The following is a 17309-nucleotide window of genomic DNA, read 5'->3' as shown; positions in this document are numbered from 1 at the left end:
CCAAAATTTAGGAAATATTGATATAAAAAATATGTTTATTTTACACCACATCAAATATCCCTACACTTAAACATTTTTCGTCTCTGAAAAAGAAATCTACACGGGATCATAACCAAGTGAAAACAACAAAGTCATGGCTACACCTACCCCATCTCAGACAAAGTGAGCTAGAAAAACTAGAGTCGAATCAGACTAGTTAGACAAATCACTATAAGCCAAGGACTCATTAATGGTACTAAGTAGATGCACCCGGTGAAATTTGATGGATGAATGGTCATGTGGAGGCCGTATAAGCTATTCCTAAATATTATTGGACTTTGTCCTATAAATCCCTAATTTGATATTTATTGACTAAAAACCTCGAGCCCAATAGCGATAACCCAAGAGTCACTATCCCCTTAGCAACGCATAAACTCTCAACCCCGTCTAATATGTGCATCTTTGGCCTCTTTTACTTATTTTGGATGCTTCTTGCATCTTTTATTTGCTTTCTTTTTTTACCTAAATAAATATAACTATTTTCTAAGCTCGTAAAAAGATGGACATTGTGGTGGTGTGCTGGGTTGAGTGCATTTAAGTCTTACCATCTCAAAGTTTTTAGATTATGGCCTAAGCATCGAAATTCGGTTTCACCGTTTTTCAAATTATTAGATATATAAAATTAGCTAAAGAGGGCTATCAAAGCTAGTTGGGCCTACCGACACATCCCAAATCAAATATGCAAACCATCTCTTCTTTTATTATTATTGATTGTCTTTTCACACACATACAACTTTATCTACTTATGAAGCTTCTTGAACACTTCTATATCTAAAACACCAATTTTAAGGCCTGAAACCACACAAATTCTTGAACTTTAATCAACACAATAACACACATACAATCTTTGAAACAACCTAAATGCTTCAAACACACTTCTTGAAAACTTGCATATACACTTATAACACACAAGTGAACCCGTAGACCCCCTTAAACACTTGAAAACAAGTCTTCAACACGCAAAAAAGACCAAAATCCAAGGTTGCGATTCAAGATCCACAACTAGTAGAGTCGATAGCAAGTGTAGGTCCCAAATTGACCAGGATTTTACACTTGATAAAGAGTCGAGATGGGTGTGGTAAATCAAACAACCGAACAAAAGATATAAAGATAAGAAAGATTATGAACGATCTCATTATCGGTTAAAAGATTTGATATATTAATAGAAATGACCCCACCCAAGGTGAGCTCCCCTTGAGTGGTTGATTTACACCATGAAAAATGCACATACAATAATACATAAAGCCCCTATTAATAGCCTAACACCGTATCTTCTAGAAGTCTTATCCCATTGAAGCTAAACACGCGTGTCGAAGCCCTCGTTTCGTGTCTGGTTTTCTCGCCGACATTAATTATTACCTTGACCAAAAAATATATAACGGGTTTCGTACTTTGATATCGTAAGTCACAATTTTAGCATTACACGAATTTATCTCTTAAACCCTTTTAATTTGATCTCCTCCAAACCGCCCCCTTCGAGATCGAACCGTACCACCCTTTTCACCGACTCTAACAGGTATTGCTAATTTCACATTGGTAAGGCCAAAAGGCATTACCAATAACTCATAGTGTCCTTGATGAGTTCGTTGTCTTATGAATATTTACTTGACTAGTTTAAATATCATCGTAGTGCAGCTTTTATGTTTTATTCCAACACAATTTTAGTTTCAAACACTTGATACAACAATGCAACTTAACATTTAAACTCTTATTGTCTTTATGCCATCAAATTTATGCGATTTGGCTGCTCGTTATGTCACAAAAAGTCAAATAATTGAAAAGTATGTCAAAAGTTGGGATCCAATTCATTCATGTGACTAAACGTTCCGATTCCGTATTTTCCCACCAAGCAAACCTCAACTTGTGGAAATGATGTTTCCCAACAAAAAGAGATTGTAATAACAGACCCAAAAACAATGCAAAGGACATATCTTTCTGAACCCATATCAATCACAGCCTTAGCCTTCAATGGATGCTAGTCATTTCAACATCATACACCAGCCATGAATTTAGTGGTACATTCTCACCATCTCCTTCATACACCGAACTGTGCAACAGTTGTATTTATGTAATAAACAAAGTTTGATATTAAAAAGAAAAATGACAGTTTAAACTTAAGGCTGACTTTTTGCGGTTTGACAGGTTTAACCAAAAAAAAAAAAGAAAATTAAACTTAAGGCTGACTTTTTTAAGGTCAGCCCAACAGAAGTCTGTAAAACCATGAACCACATTACATAATAGAAGGAAAAAGTTAAATGGTAAACAAAGACTCAACAGAATTAAACTAAGCAATGCCAATAAATCAGGAACCATACCGATGACTCGTAAACTATCTTGACTCAGCAACTATCCCAGCCTTGACTCCAAAGTACAAACGGCTCCAATATAATGACTTACGAAAGTTGACTTAGCACTCTTTCTTGGAACAAGATACATGCTCTCCGTGGCGTAAGTGACGCAGCTTCTGTTCATTATGTTCAAGAAGTTCATCGAAACGTGTTGCCGAAATCAAATGATATGCCAAACCGTTTTTCTGCAAACTCCTAGCATATCATCAGATTATGCCAAGACGTTTCGATGAACTTGAACATAATGAGCACAAGCTGCATCACTTACACCATGGCGATGCATCTATGGTACACCACTCAACTTGCAGCATAGAAACCTGCGGAAGATAACATTAAACCTGGTTAACATCATTATCCCTTCATGTAGCCAATATAAAATTTTGACAAGCTAGGAAAGCCGAAAGAGACCTTATTAAGGACAACTCGATAGTGATACTAGGCATATCATGAACTATCATTATTGATGAAAATCAAAAGATGATAAAATATTGCAAAATGTATTGAAAGAGTGTTACCTGCCCACGGAGAGCATCTTCATCAGCAGATACCCGCTCACGAAGTGCACGATTCAAGTGAGGAATGCTAACCAACTGTTAGATCAATGGATGTGTGTATCATTATGGTTATCGGTGCTGTGGTTATATTTGCGTTTCTTGGTCTCGCCTACGGCTTTCTTGTGGCTACCAGGCTAAATTATTGTATTGTAGGAGTATGTTGTTGAGGATCTTCATGGGCGGGCTTACTCTGTACAAGCTTCTCTAAGTTTCACCTAGCACCAGAACAAGTATGGTGAATAGCTTACCCGTTTAAAGTACCATAATAGTAATACTGTAATATTAACAATAAAAACGGTCGTCGTGTCGTACGCTCGTTTGTTATTAGGTAACATGTTATTTTATAATGGTGTAGTCTTCTTATCTTGTGTGGCTTTTACTAGGTATGGTTGTTTTCATGTGCAAACGTGTTTTTGGAGTTTAAAGACAAGGGTAAAGAGTTATAGAGTTACCAGGAGAATGCCAAGAAAAATAGTTTGGTCTATCATCAGATTTTGATGATACAATCGATGAACTTCTTGAACATATTGAGAACAAAATTGCATCACATGTGCATGCATCAAAGCAAGCATACATCCACCACCATTCAAAAAGAAACATAGAAACCTGCAATATACACACATTTGTATCATCATACTGGTTTCTGGATGTATTTAGGAGGCTGCATAAAAATATATTTCCAAGTGTCCATTACAGCCAACTCTGAAATAACAGAACAACAAAAGATGGTTGGGTGGGGGTGTTGTTTAAGCTCCAATTACACACTCATACACGAGATAAAACTCACTCACAAGAAGATTTGGTTCACTCCTTTAATGTCTTGCGCGTTCATTTCATTCATCAAAACATAAATAAAGAGAAAAATACATGTAACTAAAGAAATGGAAAACAACCTACCCACTAAACATTACTATTAAGCTAACCCACATTCTAATCAAACATCAAAAACATGTAACTAAATACTGACCAGTGCTTCAACCAAAATTCAGATCCACGACCCACAATCCGGGAACGATCAAGATTATTCCCAACAGGGGGTCTGGAGAGGGGTAAATTGTAAATATGAAAAACTAACAGTTTGCTCCATTTTTCATCTTTCATTATAACCATGACACATAACAGAAAAGTAACGTACACCAAGGTCATAGTTGAAGGAAATTCAGTCAGCTAAAACCACAATTATTAACTTCAAATCACCAAATTAAAACATTATATACATGTATATTTTAATAGCAGGTTACCTGTATGAAAAACAATTTAAACATTATATATATATACAAACACACACACGTACACACCATTTTAAATTGTTTTAATAGCAGGTTACCTGTATGATAACAATTACAGTTTTTCTTGCAATAAGCAAGATTTGGGAATTAACAAATATAACTGCAAATACAGTTGTTGATACACCAAATCAAACTAATTAGATCTCACTTAATTAGCAAGGGCACAATCTCAAATATATGTTTCCCTATAATAGTATAGTAAATCAACATAAAATAAAACATTGTTCTCTTACATTTGCTACATTTGTGCAGTTTTTCTTTGTATCCATAAACACATAAGATAATCTCTATGAACGTCCTAGTTAGAAATTCAGTCAGTCAAACCATGAATATTAATTTCTAATCCCCATTACAAAAAAAAAACGTGACAAAATAAACGTCTTTTCCAAAGGTTATTTTTACCATGAATGAAAACAATTACATTTTTTATGCAAGAACGCAATTGTTAAATTCGTTAACTCGTGAAACACAACTAATTTTGCAAATTTACCACATAAAACCATTAAATCACGCTAAATAAACTAAGAGTGCAAACATAAATCTTATTAGACTAGGTTAAAACAAATTTAGACAAAAATAATCAAATTTGGGGATAAAACATTTGATCTATAGATTGGAATTGGTAAGAAGTTAACTTGAATTTGTAACAACTAAACAAGATTTGGTAACCCTAAATTTCAAAGAAAACAAGGCCAATAGTTTTTAATTAAGAAATTTTTGGAAGATAACTTAACAAACAAAGAGGAAAGATTCAAACAAAAAAGTCATCAACCAAGGTGGAACGTATACCTGTCGTTGAAAAAAGAGTTGTGAATGGAGTCACCAAATTTGAGGGCGGAGAAAATGAGGGTGGAGAAAAATCAAGATTATGTATATATAACGGAGGTAACAAAATCTATATTGAAATTAGGGCCCAAATGTCCAATGGTCTACATATTAAGTTATAATATATCTATATTATATATATATAGGAGTGAGGAACCTCTTAAATTTTAAAAGGTACCACTTTTGTTGCATTTTGTACAAGTAGCAATGCATATAATTTTAAAAAATATAGAGGTACCACTTAATATATTAAGTAGTTACACATTTTCCCCTAATTATTAACCAACTACCCCACGAAATTTTAACGGTCGTAACTTTTTCACACGTTAATATTTTTTCACAAAAATTACACCATTAAAACGAGCATTATATTATCTTTAATTTGAGTATGGTATTGCTATAGTTAATTAATTTTTTAAAAACTAACATGTTACATGATTACCAGTTATTACCGGCAATGGGTAGAACATGTTCGACTAATTGTGTTGGAAGGGGTTAGGGTTGGAACAGGTTAATACAAAAAGGGTTAATTTAGTTCATGTTGGGATGAGTTTAGATCGAAAGGTTCTTGTCAAAACAGGCTAACACATTTTCGGGTCGGAACATGTCCGTAAAAAATGATTGGGTTAAAAGTAGCTTATTTGAAATTATTGTACATTTCATCTTCGCTTCTAAGCATCAGTTACGTGGATGACATGGTTTATACATACTGGGTTGCACGTGTATAGGCATTTTGTGGTGCGATTACTGTCACCGGTTACACACTCGATGCCACATTAAATGCATACCACCGTTGGCTACGCACGTACCGTTGCGAGGTTACAAACGTACTAACACCGGTTGTGTTTGTGTGTACCGCTGCATCGCGTAGGCAACCGGCTAGTTTAATCTAACACACGAGATTGAAAACAAAAATGACTAAAACTATAGATTCAACTGAATGATAAAGGTAAGGAAAAAAAGGTTTGCGTAAGAAACGAGAGAAAAGACGCCCAAGTGGTAAGTTTTTGAACAAAGAACTTCTTTCTAAACAAATTATAATAGCGGTAAAAATTCGGTTATGAAATGAAGAAATAAGATACTATACCAAGTTTATAGTTACATTTTAAACCCATGTACGGGTCAGGGTCGTGTTAGACCCCATACACGGCTCGACGCCGTAGGACACAGTCTCTATAAGGGAACAATTGTTTTTTTTTTAAAGTTATATCTAATACCTGTATATATTTTTCAACCATTATTAGTGAAAAGGGTGGAAAATAAGGGTCTAAAAATCTGAAAAAATTCTTTAAACATTAAACAATTTAATAAAATGTTATTGGGTTTCAGCCTAGTAATGAAATGGTTAGCAATGGACAAACAATTTTTGCGAAAAAAAAAATTATATAAGGATCATTTATTAGTTTTTATTTTAGGCACTTGAAATCTTGGAGAGGACCCTACCCCTACTCATGTATACAGGCACTTGTGAAAACATTGTTGTTAATTGATTTGGGTGAGATTGCATTCTTTTTTTGTTTCTACCTCTAAGATAAAACGCATGCCAAAAGATGTACATCACAACTACTTAGTTGCATTTTGAACATGCATATAAAGGGAGTTAAAACATGCAATTCTACTTCCTACTTGTGCATTTTAGCGGTATATTGTGATTTGGTAGTTTGGGTGAAATCATTTTGTTGTTTCTAACTAATTATTCAAGGATGATACTACTCAGATGTGTTCTAAGAGTATGTTCTTCACAACTACTTAGTTACATTATCAATATTTATGTTGTAAAGGGAGTTAAAAAGATATGAGAACACTTGTGGTATGCATGATACATGTTGGATTTATAATTATGATAAAATGTGTTGAGACGTGAAAAAAATTATTTAAAAAAAAAATGATTATTCAAATATGAGCACCTTGCCTACGTGAGATGTCCACCTTCACGTAAGTGCGCCTCTCACTTCTTAGCAAAATGATTGGATGCTTGATTTCATAGACAATAAACAGCCAAATATCCATGTATTGGGCTAATGCAAAACACTGAGTATACGAAATGGGTGTTACGGTGTTGGACTAATTTATTTCTATCATGGGCTAACATCCTGTTAGGCTCATTTCATTATTAGTCTTTCGTAATTGTATTTTTCTTATGTTGTGTTAGCCTGTTAAACTTTGTTTATGTATGTTTGGGCCAAGGCCATTTGTGTTTGAGCCCAATGGCCCGTATATAATGAAAGAGAAGTGTGAGATTACACACTATATATGGAGTGTGCAACTCACACACAATTTAACCTTTTGCAAAACCTTATCCTTACAACTCTAAAACCCTCTCTTTCTCTACTTCTCTCGGAATTAAACATACATCAAAACAAGATCCGAGATCTCGGTCCTCACTAGTGATTCCCGCTAGCTAGTGTAGAGGTTAATCCAAGATAACTAGTTATTGTGTTGTATGATCCGGCCAGTGGACCTACAATTAGTATCAGAGCTTTCAAACTCTACTAGTTGTAGATCTTGGGTCACAACCTTGGACTTTTGTCTTGTTTGTGTTAAAGACGGATTTTCAAGAGTTCTTGTGGGTTACGGGTACATGTTTGAAACATGTTTGTTGCATGAAAAATGAATTGGTGCATATACCATGCTTTATTGATAAGCATGTAAACAGAAATGACACTTGTCAATTATTATAAGTTAATATATTTACTTTAAGTCACCAACTGGGTCAACTAGGTTAAACTTTGGACAACGGTTTTGGTCAACTATCAACAAAGTTGGACCTTTTGGTCAAATGTCAACAAAAGTTGGACCATTTGGTCAAAGATCAACAAAAGACAAACATTGGTCAAAGTCAACAAAAAGTCAAATTTCGTCAAAGTAAAAAACGTCAAACTTTGGTCAAACACGAATAAACAATTGGATTGTTTTGGATACTAGGGGTTCTAGAAACCATCACATACTTACTTACTTGTATACTTTATGATATATGTATGGGACGGTTTGCATTAGTTGTTCACTTTACTTAAGGGAAAAATTTATAGAATAATAACAAACTTAAACTATTGTACCAATTAGGTTACTCTAACTTTATTTGTTTCAATTAGGCTACTCACAAACTTTTTTTTTCTCAATTAGGTTACTCATAAACCTTTATTTATTTTGTCTCAGTTAGATTATATGATGAATTACTTGTTATCTTTATGAATTATTATATCATTTTTTAACGGCTAGTTATTGTATCATTATATCATTTGACTAAATTAATGTTAAATGAATTTAATTTATTTTTTTTAGAATTCTAACCATATGTTTAAGCTTAAATGATAAAAAGTTAATTAGTGTATGAAATTTAAAAAATAAAAATATTTTATTAAAAAAAGTATTTCTAATAATAATAAAATTGAAATATGGTGCTTTTTGAGAAAACAAAAATAAAAAAATAAGATCTAGATTTTACTCAAAACAAGAACTGGGAATCGGAAAATAAAAATAAAAAGGCAAGACTTCTTTTTTATTATCCTTACGAAAACAAAAATAATAAATGGCTACTCCCTTTTTTATAGGGTTGTCAATTTACGACACAGACCTGTTAACAAGACACGACACGAGTTTTAACAGGTTTGGGTTTGAGCTTAACCTGTTAACAAGACACGACACGAGTTTTAACTGGTTTGGGTTTGAGCTTAACATGTTTCGTGTCTTAAACAGGTCGACCTGTTTAAGACATGTTAAAATTCATGTCCTAATAGGTTAAAGACGTCTAAACATGTTAGTAACCTATGTAGATTTTTAATTTAAAAAAATAAATAAATATACACTTCTAACGTCATAAACCTAAAGACATACTTATATACGACGTTCACTTATGTCTGCCATAACCAATATTATATTTTTAATGAATGTCATGATTTTCTTCTATGTTTTTGTTTCAAGTATGTTAGGTGTTTGTGTTTATTTTTTTCATATATGTTAAGGATTGTTGTTTTTTGTTTCAAGTATGTTGTGGATTACGTATTACAGGGCATTATTTTGTATATAAGTCTTTTATATTTACTCGGTCTATTAACGTTGTATTTTAGTTAGCTTGTCCGTTTGTTCCTTGTATGTTTATGTTTGGGCCCGAGACCATGTAAGCAAAAGCCCATTGGGCGGTTAATATTAAAGAATGGTGCATGAGAACATAAAACATAAATAGTGCATGCGTCTCATGCAAACACAACCTTTTGCAAAAACATATTGTTATCCATTCACCTACTCTCTTTTCTCCCTCTCTAACTTGCCATTTCAGGTAATAATCAACGAAACAAGATTCGAAATCTCGGTTCCTCACTAGTGATTTCCGCTATCTAATGTTGAGATTGATTCAAGAACGCTAGTTGTTTGTTGTTTTCAATTGGTATCAGTATCGGCTCTACTAGTTGTGGATCTTGAGTCACAACCAATGATTTTGGTCTTGTTTGTGGGTTAAAGCCGTGTATTCAAGAGTTTTAGTTGGTATACGGGTTCATTTGTTGTTTTCTAGTGTGTTTACAAGCTTAAAAAAAGTGCTCTTAGCTTCGGGTTTGTGAAAGTAGTTTTTTTTGTGTTCTTGTGGTGTTTAAAGTTTTTAAATTTCATATTTTATATTGTTAAAGTCTTCAAAATGGGTGGTTGTAGATGTACATTATGTGTGACAAACGATAAGACAATGGCCACACCACAAATGACAAAAGAGTGTTTGAGTGGCAAGTTCACATTTTTAGCCACATTGACAATAACCTCCGGTGTCTATATGATATGATTGGCCACACAATATATCACTATGTGTGACGAAAAGTTTGACAATAGCCACACTTTAAATTAGGAAAAACATAATTATGTGTGACAAACGGTAAGATAATGGCCACACCACAAAGTACAAAAGAGTGTTTGACTGGTAAGTTCACATTTTTAGCCACATTGACAATAACCTTCGGTGTCTATATTATATGATTAGCCGCACAATACCTCACTATGTGTGACGAAAAGTTTGACAATAGCCACACTTTAAATTACGAAAAGCATTATGTGTGACAAACGGTAAGACAACAGCCACACTATAATCTACAAAGGAGTGTTTGAGTGGCAAGTAAACATTTTTAGCCACTTTTAATGTAATATCCGGTGTCTATATGATATAAGCCACACTATTATTAAATTTAAGTGGCCTTTTCTTTGCTATATCCACACGGTATAGGTCACAATGCATGCTTAACACAACCCTATTGGCCACATTATTATAAAATTCATGTGGCTGAAACATGAATTCATGTGGCTCTATACGTACGTGAAATGGTCACTCATAGTAAATAGTCATGTGGCCATTTTCTACCATTTAGCCACACTTATTGGAGAGGTTTCTTGATGGCTAGCAACTAATGCATGTACCCTTTAGCCACACTTATAACCACATATGACCACTAAAATCTGTGTGGCATATCATACCCACAGTGTCGCGACCTTTGGTCACATATGACCTGAACCAAATGTGTGTGGCTAAAGGCCTACGGCCACACTTTTTTCGTGTGACCAAAGGTCAATTTTCACGTAGTGTTATATACTCAAGAATGTTCTAAGGCCAGTTTATCTTGAAGAAGTTGATAATGAAGGAAATGTTGTCGAGCCATCTGAGCGTCATCATGTGAAGATGGTGAGACAGATTGTATTCAAGGCAATGTTGGAGCCAGTGGGATGAAGCGGTTACAAGTATCAAGGTCAGGAGTCCGGTGCAAAGTTTAGTCAATTTGCTCAGAGTGGTGATGATGATGCAGACAGTGAGGAAAGTGACCCTCCTTCTGATGTTTAGGGTAAGCATAGGAAGAAAAAGCGTCATGATAAGGAGAAAAGGAAGGTTGTCAGCAAGCCTTCTGCTGAGTTGTCTAAGGAGCCGGTTGAAGAAGAAGAAGAACCCAAACTCTGAAGCGTTTGAAGAGGATGAAAGATTCCAAGAAGTCTTCATCCTCAAAGATACCAACTTTGATGAAGGTAATCTTTCCTACGATTTCCACGTCATTGACACAACCACTTCCAACACACCACCACCAACTACACAATCTGACCCACACCAAGCCTCACCCACCACCTTAGCCCGCACAATAGAAAAGCTTGAGGCCAAACAAATACATGTTCCCAGAACCAAAACAAAAACTAAAGCCAAATCCACCTCAGTTAGAGGTTGAAATCCAAAGGAGTTGTATTGAGAATCTGCAAAAACGGGTGGACCATCAACAACAGGTGGCAAATCAAGAATCTTTACTTAACGCAGAACGTCGTCATGATGTTGCTAGACTTCAATTAACGGTCTCGCACCTTGAAACCGATCTTCCTTCCTACTTAAACTTTGCTCAAAACCTAAGAAGGGAGCTAGAATTGACTATTGATAGAGCCATGATTGAGTTTGAGACTCTTGGTTCACGGGTTACTTTGTTGGAGGGTGACTCCTCTTCCTCAAGGAATGTGGGGCCCTAATTAGTGAGAATGTGGAGCTCAAATCACTGATTGAGCAATTGGAGAAAGAAATTGAAGAAAAAAGAAGCCTCAACGAAGATCAACAACTTATCAATGATGGTCTGGTGAAGCGTTATTGTATTGCAACTGAGGTAATGAGATTGACTGATGGTGATGTTGAGAACTTGAGGAGACATCTGATGGAAACGTTGATGGGTATGTACATGGTGAAAAGCAAGCCACTGGGCAAAGCAACAAGAAATGATATGTTGTTGCTAATCTTTTTGCTGACTCTAGAAGAGTTAAAGACCAAAGCAATCTAGATGGGGTTGTCTTTGGATCTTCAAAGAAGGGGGCAAGTGGTAGCCGTGTTGGTGATATTGCTGATGAACCAATTACGGTGGTTGGAACCTTGGTTGGCACAACTGTTATTGGTACTACTGATGTTGGCACCAGTCAGGCCAACACCGTGAGTTCTGCACTTGTTGTGGCTACTTCGGTTGCACAAGTGATTGTTGTGCTCACATGGTTCAAGGTGGCAATGATGATGGTTATAACGGTGATGACAGTGATGACGATGATGATGAGAGTCAGATGATGATGACTCTGATGGTGATCACGAAAAAGGAGATGATGCGGATGATAATGAGGATGATGATCCTCACGATAGTTTTGATGAACCGCGTAATGAAAGCGGTCATGGTGATGATGAGAGGCGGTGATGGTGCCAATAATGGAAATAAGGCGAGTGAACCACAAGACTCGACAAGTAAATTTAGAAAAGTTAGAGAATCGGGTATTGCGCTAGAGGATGAGATCACCTCAGCCTTTAATGTTTGTTCTTTTGCTGGTACCGACTATATTGTTCAAGAAGTCGTGGAACAACAAGGTAATAAATATGATGATGATATCGGGATTACTCACAGAACACGGATACTCCAGTTCGCGATGAGACTGCGGTGGCACTCTCTGCTCAGTCTCAGACCACCATTGCTGCTGCTGGCACTGCTAAATCGTCTCAAGCCCCGAGACGACGAAAGAACAAGAAATACTTCATCAACAACATGGCAAGCATTAGGATCGAAACTATATCTACTTGGAAGACTCTCTGATTGTCTACTGCAAGTGGCACCCGAGTAGTAAAACCTAGGCAATTCTTTGAGCCAACGAAGATCTCACTTACATGCATATCACTGACATGCATACTTTCTCTGAGCTCGACATGAACTACTTCAGAAGAACAGTGGGTCACGGTGCAACAGAGAAGCAGCTCAATGGATGATTCAACATGTTCCTGAGCAAGCAGTGGAAGAAGGATTACCCTGATTTCAAACTTAGCAAGGGTAAGGCCTTTCGTCATCTGACAGAGATTGATCCCGCCACTTGAAAGAAAAAAATGTTTGGCGATACAAGACTCACAAGGAGGGGACAACAATTTACCATGGCGAACCATTCCTCCCAACTTGTTCGAGCATTTTATGTGCTGGGAGTTTGACAGCACGACAGGAGAGGTGATAATTCACTGCAAGGATATGCATCACCTCCGCTTCTTTAACGAGCATGAGCTTGCAGCACTCAGCAAAGGAGACCTCCTGAAGCTGTATAACTCACACCACTCCGAACAGTTGAAGACGTCAGACGCGACAAAACTGAAGACGTAGTTGACAAGTTCAACAATTTCGTGCGCTATCTTGTTGACGATCAAATATACAATTGCGAAAACGGCTTCGAGTATGAAACCGATTGAAGACAAGAGCTAACGGATTAAATACTAAAGGCTAGAGGAAGATTGCAGGCCCTATTTTGTATATAAGTCTTTTGTATTTACTCGTTCTATTAACGTTGTATTTTAGTTAGCTTGTCGGTTTGTTCCTTGTATGTTTGGCCCGAGGCCATGTAAACAAAAGCCCATTGGGCCGTTAATAATAAACAATGGTGCATGAGAACATACACCATAAATAGTGTATGCTTCTCATGCAAACACAACCTTTTGCAAAAATATATTCTTATACATTCACCACTCTCTTCTCCCCCTCTCTAACTTACCATTTCGGGTAATAAACAACCAAACAAGATCCGAGATCTCGGTTCCTCACTAGTGATTTCTGCTAGCTAGTGTTGAGATTAATCCTAGAACACTAGTTATTTGTTGTTTGTTCCGTCCACATGACCTTCACGTATTAATTAAGACTTTTATGCTTGTTTTGAAAATGTTTTCTTCATTACACATGTATTATTCATTATATGTTTAAAAACTCACTTAACAGGTTAACATGTTACTAAACAGGTTCGTGTTCGTTTTTTGAGAAAATGACACGATTAGTTATCGTGTGGTGTTCGTGTTTACTACAACAGGTCATTGTGTCTTATCGTTTCATTTTCGACATGTTATGACAGCCCTACTTTTTTATATCTTCTCTACCAAGACAAGAAAAAATAAAACAAACCTACTCCATTTTTGTTTAGAATGGCGCAAATTCCACACAACACAAAAATATTTTCCACGATTCTTGGTAAATAACGTGAGCCACAAATAAATCAACGCCTTTTCCTTTTAAAGGTGTAATAGATACTTCCGATTGTACTCTTAGGTTAATAGCCGAGTTCCAAACAAAACCCTAACTCGATCCAACTCTTCTCTCACGATCGTGTACCTTAGTTTGTAATGAGCTTAAGCTTTGATACTAGTTGTTAGGATCTAGGACACACAAACCTGAATAATGCTGCAAGAGAAAAATAAACAAAGACGAACACACGTGATTTACGTGGTTCGGTCTAGACTGGCCTATGTCCACGGGCTGCAACTAGGGTATTTTATTATTGCTACAATCTCACTCGTAGATTTTACAAGTACACGAACACAATGTATGGAGACTGGTCTAGAGTTTCTAGCTTATGGAACAAGAAAACATAAACAAACCCTAATAAAGATATAGGGCGGCCAAAAACCTCCAATGTCTTCCATCTTTATTAAACCAAACTATTCAATCTTAAAGTAAACCAAGCCAAAGCTTCCACAAACCCAATAGATGTCTTCCATCTTTATTAAACCAAACTATTCAATCTTAAAGTAAACCAAGCCAAAGCTTCCACAAACCCAATAGTTCTTTGCTGCAAAAGAATATTGAGACGGGTGAAATGGTGCGATCCATCTTTTTGAAATGGAACCTACAAATGCTAGTAATTCTATTTGTTATGAAGTATATATGATTCCAAGGCATGTGGAAGAATGCTTCTCGGGTTAGGTTGAAGATTAAAAGGAATTAGGGTTGGATAAAACTCCGGGTTGTAGTTGTATTTCAATCGGGGAGAAAGTTGTTAGGATTAGTGAAGGCCTTTGGATCGGGTTTGTTGGTTGACGTTTAGAAGACAAAAGGGGGCGGTCCACTTAATTATGGATGATGGCCCATTCAGTGTTTTCTTGGTCCCTACTCTATTAAAGCTAATTATTATCTATATATATACCTAGTCATGTATTGTAATCTTTGTACCGTTCTTAATATAAAATACCTTAGTTGCAGCCCGTGGATATATGTCGCCTTGACCGAACCACGTAAATCCAGTATCTCTTATTTATTGCTTTCGTTTATGTGTGTGTGTTGGTGTTTCCGTTGATACTGACTTTGTTTAATACCTAACAAGTGGCATCAGAGCCAAAGGTTTGTTGAACACACAGTGCACTGAGACACAGTGGCAAAGCTTGGACAAAGACACTGGGAGGCCGAATTCAAAATGTATACAAAATTTCACAAGCAAAGGTGGCCGGGCTCAAATTTTCGAGCAAAAAGGGCTAAGTTTACACTACGTATAAAAAATTTCGGCCGAAAACGGCTAAATTTTACATTACGTATAAGATATTTAGGCCGAAAGCGGCTAATTTTTACACTACGTATAAGAAATTTTGGTCGAAAACGGCTAAATTTTACACTACGTATAAAAAATTTGGGCCGAAAACGGCTAAAATTACACTACGTATAAAAAATTCCGGACAAAAATGGGTAAATTTACACTATTGGGTAAAAAAAGAGGAGGGGCTGGCTACCCCGGCCCTAAGCAATCTTCGCCACTGCTGAGACATAGAATTTTTTTTCTGTTTATTAATCCTATTTGTAACCCTTGCAAAATGTGTTTTCTTGGTGTGGCACGTTTTCCAAGAAGGAGTTCAAGGTAATTAATTTGCAAGTCAAAAGGAAATCCTTTTTTTTTTCCTTTCTGTCATGACCAGCAAGTAAGGAAAAAAAAGAGGCAGCCTAACTAAAAACAATTAGGTTTGATTTGTTTGTGTGGGTGGGCTGCGTGGCACATGATCAAGAAAGAAAACAGAAGCCGTATGTCTTATCTCTTGCTTTTAGGGTTTTGACAAACCTTGGATTTGCCGTTCAAATCTGTCATGGAATTATGCTATCGTTGTCAAGGTGATTGTTTTGTTATTCGGGTTTGCTTTGATTGTGTGGTTTGGGTATTTGTTGATAGGATTTTCGGGGTTGTAAGAAAGGACATCGGGTTTCGGGTTAGAGTTTTGTTTATTTGTTTTTCTCTGTTTTCTCGTTTGCGATATCTGAAGACGGGAAGCTTCAAATCGAAAAGTTTAACGGACTGATTTTGCATGGTGGAAAATGCAAATAGAGGCGTTACTTGGTGAACACGATTTGGATATGGTAGTGGAGGAAAAGCGGGATAAAATGGATCAAGCCGAAGAAGCCATTTGGAACTCAAAGGACAAGAATGCTATAGGTAAATTTACCTTCGCTTTGACGAGGAGTGTTGCTTTTAATATCATGAAAGAAACCACGGCTCGTGGTGTGATGACAACTTTGTCTAATATGTATGAAAAACCGTGTGCAGCCAATAAAGTGTTCTTGATGAGAGAATTGTTTATGACAAGGATGCACAAAGGAGGTTCAGTCGCAGATCACATTAATGATTTCAACTCGATCATGTCTAGGTTAGCTTCTGTGGGCATGAAGTTGGATAATGAGACTCAAGCTATTATATTGTTATCTTCTTTGCCTGAGAATTGGTCTGGAATTGTAACGCTCATTACTAGTTCTATGGGGGTGATGATTTGACATTTGAGGGGGTATGAGACATTGTGTTGGGTGAAGTCGTTCGTCGGAAAAGCATGAGTGGAGGATCATCTTCTGATATGTTTTATGCTTTATGCTGGCAGAGGAAGGGAAAATAATAAGGTTAGTGGGGAGTCGAGGGAGGTGTTCATCTTGAACTCGGAAGAATGTGAAGTGCTGGAGGTGTAATGAAGTTGGACATGTGAAGAGTGATTGCCCAAATAGATTACAGGGAAAGGTTTCTAAGGTAAACACTGCTGAACAGGTTAATGAAGGCGTCAGTGATGACGAGGCATTATTTTGTAGTGTTGTTAGGATGGTGGACTCTTGGGTTATGGATTCCGGATCTTCGATTCACGCTACGCACAGCGAGGAGACGATGGTGAATCTAAAGGTCGGTAACTTTGGGAAGGTACGTATGTTAATGGTGATGTTCTTAATGTTACGGGCATGTGGGATGTTAATTTGGTAACTCCATTGGAACCGTTTCGAACTTGAAGAATGTTAGGGTTATTCCGTCGTTGAAGAGAAGACTTATATCTGTTAATCACCTGGATGAACTAGACATGGAAGTAATATTCGGTGGAAGTAAATGGAAGGTAACTAAAGGTAGTCTGGTTATTGCTCGTGGAAACAGGTGTGGTTCGTTATACATGGCTGAAGTACCTGTTGAGGCAAGTATGACCGTCCCTCAAAACAAAGTCGGGTTCGCTGAGTATATGTGTGTGCTTGTAA

Source organism: Bidens hawaiensis, unplaced genomic scaffold (assembly GCF_021521415.1).
Source record: "Bidens hawaiensis isolate Kalapana, Puna unplaced genomic scaffold, B.hawaiensis_p1.1 tig00002935_1, whole genome shotgun sequence".
Taxonomy (NCBI): domain Eukaryota; kingdom Viridiplantae; phylum Streptophyta; class Magnoliopsida; order Asterales; family Asteraceae; genus Bidens; species Bidens hawaiensis.
The sequence above is the reverse complement of the archived record's forward strand: the minus strand, read 5'-3'. Positions refer to the sequence as shown.